We start from the raw sequence: 22,862 nt of genomic DNA, 5'->3' as shown, positions 1-22,862 counted from the left end.
TTTCGAGGAATGTTTTACATCGGAATCCAAAATGAAGGGCGGCCATCGACCCGCTGCCACAGGAAAAGCAAGAGAACTTCCTGAATAAAAGCACAGGGAAATAGAGTGTAGGAGACCCAGCATCGAGGCTACTCGCATGTTCACCTTGCGGGCAGACGCCGTGACATTTGGCTCGGTCGACGTCACTCCTCTCTACGTCACCACGTGGGCGCGCCGCACAACAAACCTACACCTTACACCCTCACTCCCTGCATCGACGAAGCATACTTATCGATACTTTTATTTTTTTGCTATCGAGTGGTGTTCTTTCGATACCTGTGCTGTACTCGATACTTTATAATCTATACACTAACCTATATGAGTCATTTTTGGCAGGTATCGTATAGATTAATCCTAGATTTATATCAATTAACATTCATTTTAAACATATTTTTAGTAAAAATGAATTCGAACTTATCCAAAAATCTGGCTGTGTGGGCCAATTCCGCCAGGTTCCGCTGTCTTTGAGCGAATGTGAGCGGAAACATTTACAATGCTTCGCCCAGCCATTGCTTGTTTGTTCCACGTTTGTTCGACGGAAGACCGATTTATCGATTGTTTTGTTATTTACTATTTAATATGAAATTAACGCTAAGTAACTATGGGAAAGTACCTTATAGATACTTTTACGAGTACGATACTTTTCTTTCGATCCCGTATAGTGCAGGCCAAAAGTCTGGCGAGCTGGTGGTTGAGGGTAGGCGGGCGGAAGGGGACACAGAGGAAGGGAATACGCGGCCAAGGAGGTAGGAAGATATCATTGCTACACCCGGTGTAGTGCGTGGCGAGCGATGCGTGGATCCACGCACCAGCAGCGCGTGTCCACGGAGCTGAAGAGACCTCCGGCCCGCACTATTCGGGTCGTTACCACAACGCCGAAATACCATTAACGCCGAATTTCAAAATTGACCACAACGCCGACAGCTAGAAAACTGCTGTGTACCACAACGCCGAAATAACAACTGAATGAATTTGTGTGTGTTTCTTAAATGTACCTTAACGCCGAAATACCACAATCAAACCTAACCTTACCTAACCTAACCTAGCGTAATATAACCTAGCCTAACCTAACCTAGTCTAACCTTACCTAGTCTAACCTAACCTAGTCTAACCTAACCTAACCTTTGTGGCAGTCCTGCAATGACATTTTTCGGCGTTAGTGTATTTCGGCGTTGTGGTAATTCGTGTATTTCGGCGTTGTGGTACACAGCAGTTTGCTAGCTGTCGGCGTTGTGGTCAATTTGGCATTTCGGCGTTGTGGTATTTCGGCGTTGTGGTATTTCGGCGTTGTGGTATTTCGGCGTTGTGGCATTACGGCGTTTGGTGCGTCCCCGCACTATACTCACGACCGAGTACTCCCTGCATGCGCGGGACGCTATGCCGGGCGTGGCGGAGGAATATTTAGAAAAGGGAAAAAAGGAAAACAGCTGTGGGGCGCGCGAACAAGGAAGGAGGCGCACGCGCGTCCCAGAATAGCGCCGCGGCGCCCGGTAATATTAGCGTCGCGCGCGGGCTTCCACAACGAAGGCGTCGCCAGCCCAAGGGCGCATTGCGAGGCCGGCGCCTTCGGGAACTGATCGAGTGCTTGGCACGGCCGGCCTCCGGCGTCCTTAATTGTGTTGCGAGACTGCTAGCGACGAGACTGGCCGGCCGGCCGGTCGGTCGGGAGAGGAGCGATGCGGGATATTGCTGCTATTATGGTCTGTCTCACGCTTAGGATTGCAGTACAGAGCAAATGGCGACCCCGCTGTTGCCACGTTCAAAACTACCCGGCTTGTTTACATTGCCATGCCTCTTTCAAATGTTTTGTAACTTGTTTGAAGTAGGTACACATATACAAAGCATCTCTATCTCCCTACATATGTCCGTCCCTCTATAAATCTCGCCATATTACTCTATATATAGAATCTCTATATCTAGATATCCGTATATCTCTATTCATATATCTCCATATTAATATATATATATATATATATGCATTTTTGATTTTTTTTGAGACCATAAATTGGTGTTTGGCAGTATTTTCACAATTCATGGTCATTCTGACGTGAAAAAAAAATTAATTGCTAAACACCAATTATTATTTCACAGGAGAAACTAGTCATAATAAACAAGGCATCCCATAAAATTATGTGCTATGCAAAAAGTTTTTTTATGTTAAATGTAAAAAAGCTACCATATTTCAAATAAGACTTCCTTTGAAGAAAAAAAAATCAGACGATGCTCTTGATGAAATACAACAAAGAAATGTATTTCCGAAATTCTGAATTTACTTGACGAAACACAATTTTACAGATGCAATTAACATATATTTTTATAAATTTATACAGTTTTTTTTCCCCCCGATAACGTTTTTGCTCCGGTGGTGCATCCCATTCGTTCAAAAGAAATACGTGTCGCAGAATCAGCACATCCAGTTGTAGGCCTGCTTTCCTTCTGCAGGCGATCTGATTACTTCTTGCGAGCGTCATGCCCGAGCCCGCCAACACCTGCCATTGTCTCCGGGCGGGAGGTCACGTGACACCGCGGATGACGTCACACGGAACACGAGTGCCGCGGCTGCCGGAACAGGAAGCTCAATTTCTTTTGTTTCCGGCGTGCCCTCAGAACACGCAGACAAAGGGCGCGCGTGGCCGTTTTCTCTCGGCAGAGCTTGCTTCGCTTGCGGTTTCGGTTTCATTAATGCTTTTGTTGCGGGATCGTGACTACAAATGGCGTGAGGCCGAGAATACACAATAAATAACAATCTTACGCAGTAGCTGCCACCACCACACCAGAGCATATGTTTCAATCAGGACACGACAATTAAGATGGATAGTAATGCAGGGAAGATTTTAGGTAAAAAAAACAAACTCCACTAACGAATCGAATTTAAAACAATGAAACGCGCTTACACTTCTTTAGCCCCTTTATGTACCCCCCCCCCCCCCCCCCTTCACTAGCGGTGCGCAGAGCTTCACGAGAAATCACGCCAGTTGAAAACTGCTAAGAACGCACTGTGAGCTGGCGAGTAGTTTTGTTTCCGTATTTAGTTTTTTCTTAAACTGTATTTTTAGGAGAGTGAAACTGGCTAAGACGCGTGTTTTCAGAATAATTTTTTAGACATGAAACGCCTCATACCGATTTTTGAAAGCACTCAAGGGACTTTACACCTTTATCTTCATGCATAAGAGAAATAAAAAGTAATCGTTACCAACCAAACTTCACAGTTTCCCCGAGCACGACGAGAGAAATGCGCGCCAGTCCGCAGCCTTGCGCTTAGAGGCGACACCGCGCTAGAAGCACCAGCGAGCGTCGCACCTATCATCCCGCCACACTGACCAGGCGGACACCTTAAAAAATATTTACAAACCCCGTGAAATTGTGTCCATCGACAGTATTATTCCAGTGAATGTCGTGTTACGTACTAGCTTCTAGGAGGCCAAATGAAAATGATCACGGCCCATTAAGTGTTGAAACCAAGATGGCGTCCATCAGGCCTTCAATGTTGTGCAGGTGTTGTCCACCCCTGGCGGGTCGGCGGAGCGGATACCGGAAGCCTCGCGACACACGGCTTACTGGAATCGCTTGGGTGACCCCCGCCTGTACTGTGACGTCACGCGCAGCATTCCTCTAACCACCCGTCAGCAGCCGTTACCCTCCTGCCTAGGGGGTTCAGTCCAAGGAGTACAGAAGTAGAGAGATATTTCACTCCCAGGTTGAACCTCTTTCCTTATTTTTTTTATCTCGGATAAACGCCACTATGTAGTGTAATAATACCAACAACCAGCGTGAAATTAACCATGCAAAAATGTATTTTAAATACGTATTTTATTAATGCAAAATGTTAAATTATGGTTTTAAAATAGTTTTCGAACGGTTTTATTTTATTTATTAAATGTATGTACAAAAATTGAATTCAATGTTGTTGTTTAAGAAGGTAATTTTGTTTGTCCCGATACCGCAGGATCTAGGGCTCTATATCGTATAGGATCTAGGGTGTTATTTTTATTCCAGATTAATGGGCCCTTAAGCAATAAATATCAAATTAAGGACTTTCCCAAGGAAATCAAGGAGTACAAACCATGGAAAAGACAGGCAGATGGAGTAAACTGCGTGGTGATCAGCCGGGTAGCACGCAGGTGCTACACATGTGCTACACATGTGCTACACGTGGTCGGCTAACCGCGACGTGACTCTAAGCTGTGGGTCAGCGGAGTAGCACTCGCAGCTCTATCGAGCGCAGCGCCATTCCTTATCGCCCGACCCACTGAGATAACGAAAAACAAAAGCCAAAACCCTGCTCGGACCCGGCGATACAGCTCCGGCTGAAGGGAAACTTCCGCGGCAGGGTTTGTGTTGGCGGCACTGCACAACACCAGAAGTCCTCGTGCATACTCGCGGGCGAGTCAACCATCTCGACAGCAAAAAAAGGTTGACGACGAAGTTAAACGCTGATTCCCTGCTGGTGTGTTACTGTTAAAAACTTCTGTCTAAAGATACCTACTTCAATACCTACACAATTACAATTATCTCCTGAGTGACTTCAGATTTAGAACAGGCACCACTCCGTAGACTAATGATTAGAGACCGGAAAAATTCGCGATTTCAATGACCTGTATGATATACTGCTGCATAATCCTCTATGCACGCGGGAAAATTACATCTGCTCATTGGCTATACTGGGCACCTGTTAACTGGGACGCTAGTGATTCGATACTTATTTTGTTAGAGGTTTTTCATTGGCCGAGTATCATTCAGATAAACTGTGGCCCAATCACTGATGCAGCAAAAGGGCAAACGTTTTTGGATTCTAGACTATCACGAAATGAATCCGCGAATTTTACAGGTCTCTACTAATGATACGTTCATGATGTCAGCACACGGAATGTTCAGAAGCTAAAGAAACGTCTAGAGGTATCAGGGGGTTTATTTTTAAGTCAATCGGTAAGGAGTTCCCGCTCGTAAAATGACGATTATCGGGGCATTTCGCGTGTTCCGTATTCAGACAGATTGTTCCTGATGACGGGAACAGATGTCAGTTCCCGAAACGTCGCAACTGTTCTCACTGGAAATATTCTTCGTTCGTCAAAGCCATCGTTTTGGTGTCCTTAGTACTTGTTTATCTTCATCGCTGTGTTTATATATTGTTACGAACGTGACATTGGCCGGGACATGTGCAGGTGCAGAGCTGGCTGGCGACTGCCGCAATATGATATGCGCCGCACGTGCCTGGAAGATAACAAGGATTGTCGCTTTCCGCCCTCCTTCCCTCCACTCCCCGCGCGGCGCCCTGCCTTTGACACGTAACTGACACCGGACAGCTGGGAGTTGCGCGAGCCGCCGACACCACGTGTTTTCCAGAGATTTCTGCCGTCGCGACGGCCCCGGCCGCTCTCGTGAGTTCTGGAATTGCGCTGGGGCATATATATACGCCCGAGGACGCCGATGGAGGGTCAGAGAGTCTGAGTGAGTGGAGTCGGGAGTTCTCCCGCGGCGGAGTTTCCGGGCGATAGTGCCGCGGGTACGGCAGAGTGGCGAAGTCCTTGGACGAAGGTTCCAGGGAAGGGAGTGAGTGAGTTCAGTGGAGTCGGGAGTTTCCGGGCGATAGAGTCGCGGGCGCGGCGGAGTCCCGAGTGAAGTTGCGAGCGTTTCGTCGTGTGGGATCTCGGCGAAGGGTGTGACGGCGGCGGCGGCGGAGTCCCGCGGCGGAGACCCACGAGGGGTGCTGCGGCCCAGCGAGGTGTGTGGAACGAGTGACTGGGGAATAGACATTTCTTTAAGTGTAGTTAATTATTTGCCATCTTAGAAGATTAATTGTAAGTGACAAGTAGTGGTAATAAATAAAACTGTGTGTGTGATAAAAATCTTTAATTGGGCTATCCTTTACGAACCCCCGCGGTAAAATCGTAACAATATGTTTGCTGCATTGTGCAGGTTTGTTGTCTGCCTGCATTTAATCTGTATCGTCGTTGTTAGGCCACTGTGTTCGTCTGTGTTGTTATATTATATTCTTCCATGACGAAGTTCCTTCAAAGGAATTCTTGTGCTGTATGATATTTATATGTTAAAACTATTTAGTCCGTGCTGTTGTCGTTGTGTTGTCAGTAATGTTTGTTTAGTTTCATTGCTGGTTCCGTTTGTCCGACATCAGCTGATTCAGTCTTGTTTTCTGTGAATTTTTATCTACATATTTTTTTTATTAATTTTTTTGACTTTCGGAACTTTTAAATGACAAACAGTGCAAAACTGCAATGGCGCATGTAAAAAAAAAAACTGCATTAAATCAAAAATTCCCCATTACATGAAACATTTAAAGAACGCAAAACCCCATTAAATTTTCAATAGGTTAGTAAAATGGTAATCTCATTACTTAATGTTAATGAGATATTGGCGTGCACGGCAGTCGAGAGTTTACAGACGCTAGACTGAAACTACGAGACTGTGGGTTATATACTCTGCTCACATTGTTACAAGTGTTTACTTGGGAACAATAATAAACGATGATAAAAATTCTCTCTACAGTTTAACAGTAATAATCTAAAAAAAAAAATTGTTTTTGGAAGTAGCACAAATTAACATGCCATGTGTTAATCTACAATTACTAAACGATGCAATAAATAGTTTCACAGTTGAGGTAAATATATACATTCATTAATATGTAAATTTATATATCACGGAATGAAAACACGTCCACAGATATCACAAAAAAAAAAAATAATGTACTAAACCATAGCAATTGTAATTCTACAGTGTGGTGGCATTTATTACTTCAGAACGAGAGTAGAAAAAAATTGGTTGTCTGTAAAGTAGAATTACGGACGATAGTTTAACGTGACAACGTCATAATAAAACATTGATGAAATGATTGCATACTTTTATGAATAAAATTGAATCATTTTTATTGAATTATCACTATTTTGTATGGATACAAAGGAGTGAAATGAAATCTACAATTTAATTGATAAATTTACTTTTATTTGCACTCATTAACTCAAATATGTTTATTACTTTAACAAAGATATTATTTTAACTATAACTTTTATACGTGTTTGCTATTTAACTTCTTCCAGTCTGTGTTATTCTGTTAAGGATAGGACGATGATGGGAAAAGTAGGAAACGAATGGGAGTGTTTCAAGTTTAATGTGCCTCGAAAGAGTCAAATCGATGGTTGTTCCAATCGAGTGGAAGAGAGATAGATGCGGCGCAAGCGTACAATGTGCGTAACGGGACACTTTTTCGTGCGTGCAGCCGGCGTTCATCGATTTATTGGACGTTCTCACGTCAAAAACACCAACGAAACGTAGGACTAAAATTGCAGTAACATCAAGTGGAGATTGTGCAGCCGTGTTTATTACTAGTTAAGTCTCGGTGGACGGCAGCTATTTCCAGCCGGAGGCGAGCATGACGCCCGGGTCTGGGGTCTGGGGTCTGGGGGGCGGAGGGCAATTGACCTCAGTGGTCGCTGCTGGAGCCAGGACGGCTCCTCCGAGTGCTCGCAGCACCGCGCCGAGCACACCCCGCAAGGAAACAAGACGAGAAGCCGCTAGTTTCGCCTCGGGTCCTCGCCACCTCCTCCCCCGCGCGAAGACACGGGTGGTGGGCGAGAGAGGATAACAAGGTCGTCCGGCGCACAAAGTCCTCACGAGAGAACCGGTCCGCACCAGCTGTTACACCGCAGAGAAGCTGACCACGGGACCTGTTCTCGTGACCGCGACAGCCACGGAGGCCCTGCCTCATCCGGCCCGACGCAGACCGAGCTGTCGAGCCAGCTGCGCGAGTGATCCGGTATGTCCATGTCTCGTGGAGCGCCTACGAGGCCGGCCTCAACTGCGCAAGGTGGCTCCCCCAGTGCGGGGCTTCCTAATCACAACAGGGGGGGGGGGGGGTTATGTTTATATGCACACGTTTTAAGATATCGCCGCGAGCTGGGCATGGGTCGTTACCACAACGCCGAAATACTACAACGCCGAACGGTCAAAAATTGACCACAACGCCGACAGCTAGAAAACTGCTGTGTACCAGAACGCCGAAATAACAACTTGAATGAATTTGTGTGTGTTTCTTAAATGTACCTTAACGCCGAAATACCACAAACCTAACCTAACCTAACCTAGCGTAATATAACCTAACCTATCTTAACCTAGCCTATCCTAGCCTAGTCTAACCTAACCTTTGTAGCAGTCCTGCAATGACATTTTTCGGTGTTAGGGTATTTCGGCGTTGTGGTATTTCGGCGTTGCGGTATTTCGGCGTTGCGGTATTTCGGCGTTGCGGTATTTCGGCGTTGCGGTATTTCGGCGTTGTGGTAATTCGGCGTTGCGGTATTTCGGCGTTGTGGTAATTCGGCGTTGCGGTATTTCGGCGTTGCGGTATTTCGGCGTTGTGGTAATTCGGCGTTGCGGTATTTCGGCGTTGCGGTATTTCGGCGTTGTGGTACACAGCAGTTTTCTAGCTGTCGGCGTTGTGGTGCGTCCCCGCTGGGGGCACCACCGCCCGGGAAGACGTCTTGCCCCAGGGGCGCGACCTTCTCCGGAGCAGTCGGCGCGGAATGGGTTCAAGGTCCGCGCCGGGGCAGTTGTGTCGTACCGTCGCCGCTCGGAAGACTGCCGGAGCGAGACGCGGCCGGACAGAAGGACGTACCTCCCGGACGAAGAGGCCGCGCGGACAGAGCGGGAAAAATAAAACGACTCCTTCAAGCTCCAAATTATTCCCCAAGATCCCCCAAGGACCGAGAGGCGCCGAGGTCGGGTCTCGGGACGTCCTGGTGACCGACAGCATCGCGGTCCAGTCCACTCTGGTGTGCTCACGGGGCGTCACGACACTGCAGGTCTCCGAACCACGTGGGCGCCGCTCGATGTAGCCCTGGCCTGCAGCTCGACTTCACACTAAACTACCGGGGATCTACAAGAAAAAAAACCTTCCACACTCCACTGTTACAGGAAAGCAAAAAAAAAAAAAAAAAAAAAATCGAAAACGTAGCCCTTCCCTGTCGTGTGGGTGTAGGATCCAGTAACAAACAAAAAAGAATTAAAATGTGGCATGGGAGGCTATGGGGCTCGAAAACTAACAAACACCCTTCTTTACTAAAAAAAAAAAAAAAAAAACCCTTCTTCACTAAATAAATACTTGCATAGTTAATTTGTATAAATACTTTGTATACCTTTTTCGTCACGAACTATGACTCTATCCAAAAACAACCATATTACCTTCTTGTTACTCATAGTTAATACTATACAGCCAAGTAGTAATTTTATAAAACATATAAAAATTTTTACCATCTACTAGAAATGAACAAATCTAGATTCACTAATCATAGCAAATAAAATCCGTTAACGAAGAAAAAAAAAAAGTAAACGGGTGACGCCTTTACCGACCCAGTGGTAACATCGAGTGCACGTCAATCAGCCACGCCGGAATGCTCGTCAAGCACGGATTTTTACGAACAAGTCTTCAGAAAGAATAATACTAATACCCGAGTGTTCGAGCTGGAAAGTAGGTAGACGGTACGCATGCGCCGACTGCACGGTTGTCTCACTTGCTCTCACACAAAGACTGGGCGAGGAAATTATTTAATCCTGTCGATCCTGATCAGGATAATGAGACAAACTTATTAGATTAGTGTATTGTCACCGATCCTCGATAAGTGTACGAAGTTTATATTAAATCTGTCCGTTTAAAGTGGGTCAAAATCGAGTGCAAAGGAGTCGGTTACAAACATACAGGTGAAGCTAATATAAAGCGTGTAATAAAAAAGGGGGGTTGTCTGTATAGTCGGTTAACGGACGATAATTTTACGTGATAACGTCATAAGAAAAAAAGTTGATGAAAAATTGCATACTTTTTTAATTTTCAAATATTATTTAACAGTTTTTTTTGCAAATTTAATTTAAATAATTTGTTTAAATATAATCACGAACAATTAGTTAAAAAAGCCCGCCTTAACCGGTTTGATATTATAGAAGATTTTCTCGCACGGTGTTTGGCCGGTTCTTGCACGCTCGGCTCAGGCGGAACGTGACAATGAGTCATGCTTTTTTCGTGCGTGCAGCCGGCGTTCATCGATTAATAAGACGTTATCACGTCGAAAAAAGAGACCGTGTGCTGGACAGAGGTGCGAGGTAAGAGGCGAGCCATACAGAGAGACACTTTAGGGCCAAGTTCCAGTGGCGAGTGTAAACTGTGCACTGGACAAGATACTGATTCAAATTGTGAACAGGCATTTAACTGAAAGTGCAAATATTAGTACCAAATAAAGATTAATTTAATTAATTGGGTTATCCTTTTACGAACCTGTACACCCACACTAACATCTGGTGTCTGAAGTAGGGATAGCCATAAATAAAGCATTTAGGATGAATCAACATAAAATTAAAATATTAAAAAATTAAATATTATAATTTAAATTTCCGAGAGTAAAATTAGTGTTAGGAACCATGGTTAGTTTTGAGTGTAATAAAGTTAGTGTTACATTTGGGTGGTATAAGCACTGAACCAAAAATACAATACGCAGGGCACAGTTTCCACTGGGTTCATTGGGCGTAGATAAAATTAGCGAATAAAAGTTCCACCATGTTAACAGCAGTAATAACAGTATTGAAGACCCTAGAGACGGGACTAGAGAACACAGGACACGACTGCCTATCGGAGCAGGAACAGGAACAGGCGACGCGCCATGAAGGATGTGGCAGCAGACAGCATGGCTTATTTATCAGGACAAGAATAGACGCGATATACGAGAAGAAGAAAAAATTGTGCGCGCGGAGTTCCAAGCGCGACAGAAGTGAAAACTTCTTGCTTATTATATTATTAGGTATAGGAAACATAATTCTCTTCGACTGAGGTCGCAGATAGTTCAGTGGCAGGTTTGCCCACGGAACTGCGAGCCAGTCCAAGATGTACCCAACACGCACACCACTGCTGGAACGATAGTCCGACGTGAATCCTTGCAGCCGCTACACAGGAAGTTTTCACCCGACCGCCAAATGAAACCGCACACCGCTGGAATTACGTCAAACCGACCACGCAACAGGGAACACGTCAAGTACACTGTAAAAAAATGTGTGATTTTACGCACAGTGTACGTGTCAGCAGAGTATATACACCGTCGTTAGTGTAACTTTACACACACATGCTGACGTATTTGAATTCTTGCGTTCAAACAAAAAATACCATCGATAGTGTAAAAGTACAAATACTATGGTTTGGTTAGTATTTCATAGTTGTATGGTGTATTTTTATACTATGTGAATTATAAATTTACATATGCATGCAACCTCTAATCTTCGTGCGCACTAATGACTTCTTTAAGAAACGGGAATAAACATTATGTAAATTAAATGGGATTTTAACAGTATTAATTAATTACAAGATGCGTTTTTTTGTTAATTGGTAGTAATAAATTTTCTTTAACAAATATTTTTGCACTTTTACAATGACGTATGTGTATGGAGTACTGACAGTAAAACAGAATACAGATTTATTTAACACTTGCGGTGTGTGTTTGTGTATTTTTTTTTTTACCGAAGCCTGTAGCACTTGATTCTCTAGGAAAATTTGCATATACTTACACCAACTGTTATTGTTTAAAAAAAGGGGCAAATCTTTAAAATCACTAACCATTTACATATATTTTTTTTGCAGTGCACAGTGCAATTCCAGACGCTGATAGTAGCTGACGCTTTATTCAGGCTGAATCAAATAGTGTTACAAATATGTAGAGACCGGAAAAATTCGCGGATTCATTTCGCGATAAGCTAAAATGCAAATAATTATACTTTTATGCAACTTCTGCTATTGGTTCACTGTTAATATGGAGGGCTGTGGGCCAATTATAGTCCCTCAGTCAAAGCAATATCGAATCACGAGTCCCCCAATTGAGACGCCTCACAAGTCAGTAGCCAATGAACAGATGAAGTTTGCCCGAGTATGCACAGGATCGTGGAGTCTATCCTGGAGGTCACTGAATACGCGAATTTTTCCAGTCCCTACAAATATGGCCATCCAGCAATGGTAAACGATCCTCTGTTAATCTGAGACGAGTTACGCGGTACAGATTATACCTAGACAAGCCAAATCAATCTAACCTGGGGCAATGTGAGTAATCAGACCCGATAACAGTGGTCCTCGTATTGCCAGCACTTCGTCGCTGTTCCCACAGACTGACAGACCCCGCAATCCTCCGCGTGCGAACATGATTATTCTCTGCATGATATGCGCATCTATGATTCACGGCGCGTCAAATGATACTAAACAATTCAATCTTGGAACTGGATACTAAAATTTAAGTCAACTACCTAATATTTTTATTACAGTCCATTATAACCTTACTTTATCCGTGCAATCTCTGGTAATATCGCACAACAAAAAAAAACCCCTCTTAACTTAATTGTTTGAATAAATAGTATGAAGTATTTTGAGCACAGTTTAAAACAAGAAATAATATTTTTAAATGTAAGTCTTGAAAAATATTAATTAAAATATTGAATACGAAAATAATAGCACTAAATATATGGACAAGCTGATAAAGAAAGGAAAGACAAGGTTAAAACTTAAAATTCTAGGTACCTTAAAATAATTTGAGGTCTTTAATTGCTTGAACAGAAATGAAACCTAATTACTTAAAAAATTCTTTAAGGGGGGATTTAAACTCACAAACTTTTTCGTTGTGGTAACAACGCCGTGAAAATCACACTTTCGAGGCTATTAGAGCCCCTGGTTCAACCTGTACGATGTTTCGCAGTTTGTTTGAATTTTTATTGATAGTACACACATGTATGAAGGTCGCTATGTAACTGCTCTATCGTTACCTTCGCACATTTTGTTGTAAAAATTTAAAAACTCGGTTGTAAATGTCCGTAGTTGCGTGGAACGAGTTAGGCGGTTGTTGTCCCAAGCTCTCTGTCCCAGGCGGCCGGATAAAGCTAACTTCAGCTTAGTGAATGTGGCATGCCCTTTAACCATCTACGCAACGAGAACGAAATTCACTTTTGCCTAGTGATTTGCACGAGCCTTCCTAGCCCCGAAAATGTGTTGGGTCACCAAAGGAAATTAAGTGGTCAAAGCATTAAACCACAGTTACAAAACAATTAAATAAAAACAACCAATAGAAAACACAATCAGAGAAAAGAGAGATTGGTATTGGCTAAGCAACAAGATCACAGCTTTGCAAGGCAAATGATGGCAACAGAACGTAAAAGAAAAATACAACAACCAGGCCGAGGTCAAAGCTTCACCTTGGCGTACAATAACTCTCAAATACAAACTATGCGGCCGCTCTCGAAGTCGTGAAACGACAAGAATATCGTTAACGCAATGCACGTGTTTATGGGTGGCTACCAGCTGTTTCAGTAAAGGTGGTTAAATTGTGCGCGCAGTTACACACAAGGCTAAATAAATAATAATAAAAAAGGATTTCTAAAACATTTAGACAGACACGAACATACAGCACATAAAAAGGATAACTATCCATGAAGATAACCGGAGTTCCCTTGTGGGCGTGCGATAACCATGGCGCGCGTGCTATAACTATGGCGCGCGCGAGAATCATGGCGGCCAGAGCGAGACGGCGTTGGTGTTGCCATGGCGACGGTCGCACCTGCGCCGGGGATCGATTCTGGGGACTGGATTCTACCCCTTCCCCTTTTTTTCTCTCCCCCAGCCAACCCTTAGACGGAAACAGAGCATACACGCAGCACTAGGATTAACCCTGCAGGACTCAGGTGCCAAGGTTTTACGCCAAGACTCAGGTGGGGTCTGAGAGACCCCAAAAACATTTTTGTATATATATTTTATGAAATGACATAATTTAAAACCGACCATTAATATTTGTTATCTGACGTTCGGTAATCACTTTTATAGCAAAATATTAAGATTTAATGTGAATACACAGAATTTAACATAAATCAATACAAAACACTATTTTTATGAATGAAAATCATATCATTTCACAATACTTTGACAAAAAATATTCAAAACGAAAAGCAAGCTGTATTAAATAAAATAAATTAATAAACATTATTGTAGACTGTCATTTCTGATATTTAAATCTCTGGATTCAGTTGCTGTCCTCTGTAGTTTCAGGTGCACAATTCCTGCAAAATGGAACAATGTGGTCAGTACAAATGTGACTTTTGCAGTGCACACACTGCACGTTTGTCTTCCTGTCTTTTGACCGTGGACACACAGTGCACCGTGAGCGTCTAGATAGTTTTGTAGGAGGCTGAGTATCCTTATCATCATGTTTTACAGGTTTTAATTTTGCCTGCAGCTCTCTTCTAAGACAAGGGACTTGGTGTCTTTCGGTACTGCATTTCTTGACGAGTTCAAGTCCTAGTGTTTTCAAATAAGTTCTCCTGTTCATCTCGCTCTTTGAATTGCTCTGAAAAATGATTTGGGAATTTATTCCAGCAACATTCATTAGAGCAAAAAATACTGTCAGTGGCCACCGCCTGCTGTTGCGAGACACATCATATAGAGATGATAGTTGATCTACCATGTCTACTCCTCCCTTTGTGAGATTGTAGTCAGTTATTATTTCTGGTTTTTTTTTCTGGCCAGTGCTCTCATCAATTTTTGCATCGTGATGCATTGTAGATAATAAAATTACAACTTTTCCTTTCTTAGGAACATGAGATACTAAGGTGACATCTTTGCAGAAACCAAAAAGACTCGAACCAATGGGTTTTCCTTTCGTTTCTGAAAATTCAGGAGGTATTTCCCTCTTGTTCTTGCGTATCGTTCCTAGGAGTGTAAGTTTATGATCCTGCAGCAAACTTATTGCTAGAGGATAGCTAGTAAACCAATTGTCTGTTGTTACATTTCGTCCTGACCCGGAAATTGGGGCTACCATTCTAATAACAACATCATGAGGTGAGTTACTCAACTTGTATGGGCCTTCTGGTTGATTTCCCATATAAATTTCTAGGTTATTTGTGTAATACATCCTTGCATCTACAAGGGCATATATTTTGATGCCATATTTAGACGGTTTACTTGGAATGTATTGTCTAAAACTAGCACTTCCCCTGAATGCTTCCAGTTTTTCGTCGATTGTCACATAAGCACCAAGCGAGTAATTATTTATGCAGTTTTTTACAAACGCTTCAAAGAAGTCTCTAATAGCTGCAATCTTATCAGTTTTTGCCCTTTCTTCACGTGTACCTGCATCATCGAACCGAAGGCACTGTAGGAGAAACTTGAATCGAAAGAGTGACATCGTAAGTCTGAAAATCTCTATGCCAGTGCCATCTTCCGCCCACAAATCCCTTAGATTTTGCCTTCCAGATTTGAAAACTCCAGCTAAATAGAGTAAACCCATGACGGCTAGTAATTCTGTTATCTCAGTTTCCCTTACCCGCTGCTTATCAGAATACGAAGCACTTACTTTTCGTATACGCTCGTTAGTGTTTTCAACAATGTTCTCCAACATGTCCGATGTGAAAAACAAAAATAGTGCATCCATTACTGTCAAAGCATTTCGAGCTGATCCACGCACTCCTGGTAATTTGCTTACTATATTATGGCTCCTAGTACGGCATGTAGCTGATGATGCATTCTGTCTCCATTTTGTTATCTTATCTCGTCCTACGTAATACTTATTATTAGCATTACCTGAATCCACTTCTGAGCTCTCATCTGACGTGTCAGCGTCCTCTTCTGTTCCAGTCTCATGTTCACTTTCACTTACATTGTCTTCTTCTTGATCCTCATCTTCAGGAAATGCCGCATTATCTTGTCCTCCAGGGCTACCTGATGATCCGTCTTCTGCTTCCAATTCCTCTTCCACTTCACGCAGGAGTTTATGTAATCGCTCCTGTTCAGCTTTCCATGGGCATGTCATCTAAAGATAAAAAATATCACAATAAAATTTGACACACATAAAAAAACGTCTTACATTTTACAGAATTACATGGCTGTTGCAGGGTAAATTTGTTTATTTACTTACCTTGTTGACATGAGAAAATACCGTGAGAACTCAGGTGGGGTCTGTAGGACCCCAGGCGACTTTCGTAGGTCCTCACAGGCAAACGACTAAACGGAAACTGTCAATCGTGGTGGCAGCATTATCTACCCTCCCAATCTTGAAGGTACCTGGAGCCACAAGGCAGACGCGCGCGCAACATAGTGGTAGCTTCAGAAAACATTTAGCCTGGGGTCTGCCAGACCCCACCTGAGTCCTGCAGGGTTAAGGGTTCACTATGCAGTTTATCGACTCGCAAATGTTCATTATTCGAGCAATAAAACATTTTGTTTTAAAAAAATACGTGCTTTTGAATTCGTTACACCTATATACCGGATGACTATACAATTCAGGACATTTAAAGCAAACTTTATTGCAACTTTCTTTACATCACATAAATTTGAAATATAATATGAATTATACTATTGTCAAAAAAGTACTGAACTTCATGTTAGGAAGTTAAAAAATGTTGTCACACACAATTTGAGTGAACAGTCTCCAAATATTTATACATTAAGTGCGACTGTAAAATTAATTAGGACACCAAAACAATACATAAAAAAAAGAAACAAAGTTAGCAAAAGACTGCTAGAAATGTAGTTTCGAAACTTCCAGCACCGTTAATGTTTATTTTGGGACATTTCCGTGGCTTTCTTGACCTACAGACCTCCGAGAATAACATTCACGTTGATTTCTGGTGTTAAGAGTAGACTAGGCGTATCTCCATAAACTACATTATAAGTTATCTTTGAATGGTTGAAGCTCTTGCGAGCAAACACTTCCCCTTGTAGAGATGCGCTGCGGGCTATTAGATTATGCGCTGAAGTGTATACGACTGGTACAGGATCCAGTCCTATTGTGTACCATTTAAGGCCAAACTTCCCAAGAAACAATAACACGAACTTCACGCGTGCCAATCAACAGGTAGGTAGGTTAGGTAGGTTATAACTAGGGACGGATTCAATGACCTCTAGGATAGCCTCCATTATCCTCTGCACATCTCAAGCAAACACGCGTGTTCATTGGATACTAAATTGTAAAGCGTCTACACTGGGTAGCTTGCGATTCGACGCTTCTTTGGTCGATGGTCTCTCATTGGCCCAGAGAGCTCCAGTTAACTGCGAGCATAGCAGAACCAGCAGAATTGTACACATGTTTGAATTTCAGCCTATCACGAAATGAATCCGCGAATTTTTCCGGTCTCTAGTTATAACACGTCACGCATTTAAAAGAAACGAAATATCCGACTAGACGCTGTAGGTAAATTTTTCTCAGAATCAATAACGCTGATTTTAGCGATACTTCAGTAGCATAGTCTAAAAGTGTACTGAATTATGGGTCTTGGTTTGAATTCGCAAAATAATGTATAGGAACCAACATGTGCATTCAGTGTGCTTTATTTCAGGTTCGGTGACGCGTGATCAGAATCAAAAACAAAATATTTTCTGACGTGATAACGTCTTATAAAAAAAATTGAAGAAAAATTGTCACGTTCCGCCTGAGCCGAGCGTGCAAGAACCGGCCAACCACCGTGCGAAAAAAAATCTTCTATAATATCAAACAGGTTAACGCGGGCTTTTTAACTAATTACTCGTGATTATATTTAAACAAATTATTTAAATTAAATTTGCAAAAAAAAACTGTAAATAATATTTGAAAATTAAAAAAGTATGCAATTTCTCCAACAATGTTTTTTTTATGACGTTATCACGTAAACTTATCGTCCGCAAACCGACTTCACAGACGACAACACCTCCCCCCTTTTTTTTTGTTATTACTGAACCTCATCAGTATTATGCGTATATGATAGTAATGTTTTTTATTGTCACTTTGTAAATAATACCCGCAAGCCTAAGCATACGTCTATTTTACATTTTCACGAACGCTCAGAAGAGAAAAAGGATGGGGGGGGGATAAGTTTAGGATATCTGAACTGCGTGTAAGAATTCCGATTGCTAAACTCCCCCCCCCCCCCCCCCTTCCATACACAAGGTTAAGGTTCAGAGAGACTAATGTTTACTATGCAAGCTTGTTGACTTGTAACGTACATGCGATAAAGCGACAAGCGTGACCTTCAGGCCAACTGGTGCATGACCACATCCACTTGGAACTGTCACTGCGGACAGCGACTGGGGGCGCAGAACTGTTGTCCGCAGCAACCCCGCCCGGCCGAGACGGGAAGACATCTCTTCACAGACGAGACAGCCGAACTCCCGATCGTGCATCTTCGGGCTTTTTTTTTTTTGTTCATTGTAACTCATGATAACTAATGGTCAGTTAGGTTAGGATGGCTACATTAAAGATACTGCGAAATCTTGTAAACGGTTTCCTAGCCCTGGATAGCTGCACATTAAAAAGTCATTTGCTAAGCAACCATAAAATGATTTTACAGTATGGGGTCAAAGGATATGAAATAAATAAATAAATAAATAAAAATAAACACTGACAGCGCCGAAACGGAGAGGTATTCGACGGACGTGTGGACGATTGAGGATCGCGCGGCTCGGCTGGTGGTGAGCTACGACCCGGAAGCAGCGCCAGGCCGGCTCGCACGCCGCGCGCACTGCCGACCACCTGTGGGGCCCGCCACTGCCGTCAAATACACTGGAGACCAACACCGGACAGCTCCAAGAAATTCGTGCGAAAACCTTGCGTTGTGTGTCACGTCAGTCCGAAAGATGGCAAACGGCATGCCCAGTACAAACAATGTTATCTGTTAAATACATGTGGTACCAACATTATGGCAACAAAAACAACTTTCTTTTCTCTTGAAAAAAGCCTTTTTTTTTAATCATAGTACAGATTTATGAGATACAAACCTCCAGTTCTTAAATTTTTAAATATTAAATTAATAATGTTTGGCACCATATAATATTATATATAATTTGACACTATATACATATAATATGTTTGTAGTTACACCTCTTGCCGCTAGGTTATTTTTCACACTCTCGCCTGTGTTGTTAGTATAGAGCTGTCCGGTATTAGTCTCTAGTGTATTTGCTGCCGTCTCACCGGCTCAGCAACTGGAAAGCAGCACGGCGGCATCTCCTGATTCATTTCTTTTGTCCCCACCCCCACCCCACCACCTAATCCTCTCACAAGCCAACAGTGCGCCGTCGTGTGAAACCATAAACCGCCAGGTCAGGGCGTATCCTGAGAGAGACGGCGCTCTCCGGAGCTTCTGTCACTCTGAACAGGCGAGCAGTCTTCTCTCGCCGTGAGACGTAACAATAGCATTCATTATATGGCGGAGAAACGAAGACTAAAACCAGAACGTGGGATCCACTATTCAGAAAATCTCAAAACACAGCTCTGCGTCTAACAACAGACAGGTCGCCTCTGGTTGGCCAAACAGCCCAGCCAATCACAAGGGAAGAGGCCGTTGATTTGCCAGCACCCCCCCCCCCCCCAAGCCAATCAGAGAGGCCCGGCTCTGATTGGCCGAACCAACAGGCCAACCAGACGAAAGGAAGGCTGCGATTGGCCCACAGCTGCAGACGAGGAAACACTCTCCTCTGGGTAAGAGCCTTTTCCTCCCTTACCGCAAAAAAAAAAAAAAAAATATTGTTTCTATTGTTTCCCTGTATGTCAATGAACCCTATTTATGAGGCAGATCTACTGCATTGTAGCAATCTATGCCGTATCTTATCAGGAAGGCGCGAAGTAATATACTTTAAGACGGAATAATACGTTTAAAAAAGAGTTACTGCCACCAGTTCCAAGAACAATACCCTCAAGACCACCATAAAAGGCTTTGACGCAGAACACAAACATAGTTACATAACTTCAAAAATTAGTTTCGTTGCAGCAAAATCATTTGCTTTATGTAGTTCATACAGAAATTTTGAAAATGTAATATGTCTATCCAATATCCATACTAGTAACATACATTGACATACAAAGCCTGTATATTATATCTAATATGCTATATGTATATTGTGACATAGGGATTATGAAATAGGTTGATGATCAAGTGGACAATAAATGAGTACTGATCTACATCTACATTTCACATGTAGCATTGATGCTACTGAAGAATGTTTATATTACCTTCTGATAATTATTTGATTTGGTAAGGATTGAAACTCAACACCCTCTGAATCTCTGATCACCAGTATAAAATCTAGCCTGCACCTCTTTGCACATTATTTGGTTACTAAACTGAAAAACCGGGAATACCACTAACTTGGTGCGTCCAAATATAGCCATAAACACACAAATCATAGTGACCTTTTTAAATATTGACAAGATGTCATAATATAACATTCTGGATGTTTTCACTATTGTACAATTGAAAGATAACATTAAAAAATAAAAATAAAATACCATTCGTCTAATGACATAATATTAAACAGAAAAAAAATATCTTATTGAATGCGGTAAAAATTGTTTTAATATAAGTACACCATCATATTAATATTTGGTCACCAAAATGTCCAAATAAATAACTATAGTACATTATTTTCAGCATAAAACATCCTTAAACATTCTGTCTTTTAGAATTAGTTTTATTGTGTTGTCAGCCTAAATACGACTCCGTGTCTCTAATTCTTCTTTTTAGCTCATCTTGGAACTTGGTGGTATATTTAATATTATTCTTTCCAGCTAAGCTCATATATTTTTGTTTGCATTGAGGTCTAGGCTTTGGAGATGTGTAGGTTTAAATTATTTTTGGAAAGTTGTACAACAGCCTACTTTGAACAATCAAAGATTCGTGCTACAGTTCACTGTGCCGATAAAACTTGAAACTAAATCAGATGACCAATTGATCTGCATTATCAAGCAGATTTTCTTTCGAAATGCCACAATGCCAACAATTCGTGTTATTTCGCAGACTACACCTGAAGACATGAGCTACAGATCACAACGATGCTGATGCATCTAACGCATTTAATTGCAGGTTGTATACTTATGTTTTTCAGCTCCTCATTTGGCTTTCACAAATTCTATTGCTTGCTATCTGAATCGAAAACATTTACACTCGTCGGAAAAATGACCATCTTACCAATATATGCATCTCAATAAACGTGGTACTTGGCCAACTTTAATTTTAAAATTTTACGCAAGGGCCTTTGCAGTATAGAGCCAATATTGCATTTCGACTAAAAAAAAATTATGTCGTGACGCTATTAGGTTATTTAAGGATGTTGTGTTTATAAATTATATTTGTATTAAGGAAGACAGCAATAATTTGTTTTCATACTTGTTTGCGTGTATGTACCTGAATGACACCCGAACTGAGAACTTCTTGTACCCGTGGGCACTCGAAAGTAGACGCGATTGTGAGTACTATGGCTGGCAACACTGTCAACGGACGGTTCACAGAACTACGCGCGGCTGGTCTTGTGGTCTTGACATGGATCAGCAGGGGGGGAGGTCACAACGGCGCGGAACACGAGACCCAGTTACGTCTGTCTGGAGGCCCTGGCCACTGGGTCATGTGCCACGGCCTGGGGATAACCACCTCCACAGGTTCAAGGATGCTTAGTTTTATTTAAATATGTTAATAACTTACCAAACATTAATATTACCTACTAAATTAGGTACTAAACCGACTAAAACTGTTCTCGGCAATTTTTGTTTAGCGTGATAGTTGGGTATTTTAATTAATACCAATCCTTGTCAACGTCACCTCATACCCTTCTTATTTCTTAAAGAAAAAAAATTGCCCTGCATCCTGAGCAAAATAATAGACAAAACGCTGCAGGTAAGACACATGCATCATTCTTTATACTCAAAGAAGCAAACGCAAAGGGGAATACGGCATTAAAAAGACCGCCGGGGAAAAAAAGAAAAAAAAAACTTTTGCTGGAATAACCGAGAAACTCCAGCAGGACCCAAAAAACGTGTTTTTTTTTTTGTGTATATATATAGCCTATAAATATACACGTAGACATGAATATACCTAAAATGTAATATTACTACCTTCAAATGTTACATAAAATATATTTATAAAAAAAAACATATTGGCTTCACAGCATAAAAAAAACCTGGAGTACTGTCACAAACAGCTGATTCTGATCCTTCGACGAACGTAATTGAATTGAGTTAAAACTTCGGTACAGTTGAAAAAAATGTAAAGGAAACAAATAAGTCAAATATTTGGGTATCTTAAAAGGTCTTTGGGTTACACTATCAGGCATTGTTTAAAGTGTAAAAATTACTTCCACATAACGGTACAAACTGTAAAAATGTTACGCCGAGATACCTATAGCCTTGAAATTTGGCTGATTTTCACTGTACAATGTAACTCACTTCACACTAATATTAAACTTCAACAAACACGTTATTACACTAACTGAACCTCAATCAACAAAATTAATTACAGAAAACACGCTACTCACCAAATTCTTAAACGTAGATCAGCAAATGTAAGCTCACCAGTTAAATAATCTTCGCTACTTTAGTCACAAGCAAAACAATTTTAAGTGTCGTAAAAATAAACACTAAATAAAAATCGAAACGTTATAAAACTCATATTAAACAAACATAAAATTCATGCTGTTTAGGCCTTTTTTTTTTACGAACATTCAGACCTTCTTTATTCATTCGTGCAACAAATAACACAAAAACTGAAACTTGTACCAACTGTGCGAATACCGAACCCGAACATAAATCAAAGTGACCAACATAACAAATTAAATGAACTACATAAAAACGTAATATCAAGAAAAAGCACTAAAACATATCATGAAGTATGAGAACAACTTATAAATGTGTTTATCACTCCTTACATTTAATAAATTCCTAAAATAAAATTGAGAATACATTCTTTCGAGATTTCAATATAAAGTGAACAGAATGGTGGTTTACAATTTTAAAGCGAAACTTTTATACAATTAACATATTATTTAATTACTGTGTGCACCAACTATAAAA

The 22,862-nt window shown here is 41.7% G+C and overlaps 1 protein-coding gene across 1 annotated transcript in view; it reads right to left on the bottom strand.

Annotated features, from left to right (window-relative positions):
- Positions 1–22,576, bottom strand: part of LOC134537082 (proton-coupled zinc antiporter SLC30A1) — a 46,543-nt gene extending 23,967 nt beyond the window's left edge. Inside the window, exon 1 of the mRNA XM_063377322.1 lies at positions 22,328–22,576. The gene's annotated coding sequence lies outside the window, so the exon portion shown is untranslated. The remainder of the gene's footprint in view (positions 1–22,327) is intronic.
- Positions 22,577–22,862: the final 286 nt, after the last annotated feature.

Source organism: Bacillus rossius, chromosome 11, assembly GCF_032445375.1.
Source record: "Bacillus rossius redtenbacheri isolate Brsri chromosome 11, Brsri_v3, whole genome shotgun sequence".
Taxonomy (NCBI): domain Eukaryota; kingdom Metazoa; phylum Arthropoda; class Insecta; order Phasmatodea; family Bacillidae; genus Bacillus; species Bacillus rossius.
Note: the sequence above shows the minus strand (reverse complement) of the source record. Positions and strands in the feature narration are given on the sequence as shown.